Genomic DNA, 2,472 nt, shown 5'->3' with positions numbered 1-2,472 from the left:
GTGATTGCTAACCTTGGGCTGGTGACTGATCAGCGTATCACAGGGAAGTGCTTTCCAGCAGCCTCCACCTTCTGACTTGTGTATATGTATTTGTGAATAGGATCACAAATGGATTATTCCACTGCAAATATTTTTGGCAGGTGTATCTTAGGGTCTTTATGGTTCAACACAGATCAATTCCGTTGATCAATGATTCTTAAAAACAGCGAGGGTTATTATAGACTTTTATAAACAGTTTTCCCTTTTAGGAAGCTTGGATATCTAAAAGGCATGGTCTGTCCTTACGGGCAGGATTTTTGTTGAGAATCTCCAATGGTTTGCCATCAGCACCGGGAACATTTTATTTTTATTTTTAATTTCTTTGAGAAATTGTTGTTAATGTTTATTTTTGAGAGGGGGAGCGAGGAAGGGCAGAGAGAGGGAGGGAGAGAGAGGATCTGAAGCAGGCTCCGCACTGACAGCAGTGAGCCTGATGAGAGGCTCAAACTCATGAACCGTGAGATCATGACCTGAGCCAGAGGCGTTCACCCAACCGAGTGAGCCACCCAGGTGCTCGAACACCAGGAACACTTTAAAATTGGATTCTGAACTATTATGTTTGGTTTGTATTAAAATTCTCTATTGAAACGTTTCCCCTTTTCCAGTGGAGTTTCTGAACTTCCACGATCTAGTGTGTTTCTCAGAATGATAACCCTTAAAGCTCTGAGATGACTGACATTTCTGGATTGAAGTGAGAATAAAAATGTAGACACAATGCATAGGTGGAAAACGTGAAAAGAAAACTGTTACCTTTACTCCCTTTGAGAAGCCTGGATATGTGCGCTGGGCTGCTTACCCTTAGATAATGTTGCCTAAACTTAGTGTGATGCTCACAGAATCACATGTGCCCATTTGTGCACGTACGTGCTCAAGAGAAAGACTACCCTTACATTTAGTGTGTAAAGAATAATGGGTCGGAAACTATAGAAGTTGAGAAACCATTAGTCATGATCCTGACCTGCTCAGCCTAGGGCTCTGCCATCAGCCAGCCGTTGGGTTTGTCCTGTGAAAATCTCAAATGATCTCCGATGCCATGTTTGAAGGTGAGGTCTATCTATAGCAGCTTCTTTCCTAGACACTCATAGTTTTTGATTGTGAACATGTCCTGCTTATGCCCACTTTTGGAATAAGTAATTCTGTGAATCTTTCCTAATATTTCTAGATGTTGGGAGCAAACCCATGTTCACCTTACTCATGTACCTTCATAGGTTTATAGATTACCGTTGTATTAACTCTAGCTTTCTTTGACAAATCTGGTAGTTGAATGGTGGCTGTAGACTCTTTGCTTAACCTGTCTATGCTGTAGCATTCTATCTCAGTATGCAGTCTGCTCATTCCTTCTCCTTTCTAAAGCACTTTTTAAAAATGTTTATTTTTGAGAGAGCACAAGCAGGGGCAGAGAGAGAGGGAGACACAGAATCTGAAGCAGGCTATAGGCTCTGAGCTGTCAGCACAGAGCTTGATGTGGGACTCAAAACCATGAACTGTGAGATCATGACCTGAGCCAAAGTCGAACACTCAACCGATTGAGCCACCCAGGTGCCCCTCATTCCTTCCCCTTTCTAAGATGAGGTGATATTTTAAATTTTAAAATTGATAAGTATGAATTGAGAACCTACCATGAGCCTGACTCTGAGAGAGCTTATAAGTAGATGTCTAATGCAAACAGTTTTGGAAGCTGAAAATAATTTGCCAAAACTTGTAATCCATTTGCTACTAGTTTGTTCATTCATCCGTTCACCTGTTAGCCTGACTTTCATCTTCTCATCTCCCTACCTGCTCTTTTAGCCACTCGGGCATCCACCCCTCCATCCATCCATCCATCCATCCATCCATCCATCCATCCATCCATCCATCCGTGCATGCGTTCATCCCTTCATACTCTCAGATGCTGAAGGCCTATGACACTCTGGCACTTGTCTTGCTTTTTTAAATAAAAGGTGACAAAATAGCCCCTGTCCTCTAGAGGTTCAAATCCAAGTGGGGAGACATGCTGACTAAAAATTCCTTATAAAGATTTAGAACTTTCTTCTAGAAAAGCATTCTTCAACCATGCAGTGGCCTCATCACATTGGGCATTCTTAGTTATTTTAAAACACAGTGCTAAGGCACACTTTGGCAACTTAATATTTTCTTCCTGTACTCTCAGACTTCTTATTTATAGGCATAGCAATTTTATAATGATTTATAAAGGTATACTTTAAGAGTGGAAATAAATATAGAGGCAGGTGCTGCATGAAGTTAACGGACTTGGGGGTGTGGGAATTCAGTTGGGACATGGTTGAGAATTTACAGGTGTTAAAAAGACTCGCCATTTTTTTTCAGGAGTGGGACACTAATGATTTTTTGTTTCTTGGGAGGGAGAGGGTAGCAGTGGTTTCTTAATTGTGAAATGCAGTTGTTTAGATTTTTACGTAGTATTATTCCTGTTAT

The sequence above is a fragment of the Crocuta crocuta genome, unplaced genomic scaffold (genome assembly GCF_008692635.1).
Source record: "Crocuta crocuta isolate KB4526 unplaced genomic scaffold, BGI_CrCroc_1.0 scaffold657, whole genome shotgun sequence".
In the NCBI taxonomy this organism is placed as follows: Eukaryota; Metazoa; Chordata; class Mammalia; order Carnivora; family Hyaenidae; genus Crocuta; species Crocuta crocuta.
The sequence above is the reverse complement of the archived record's forward strand: the minus strand, read 5'-3'. Positions refer to the sequence as shown.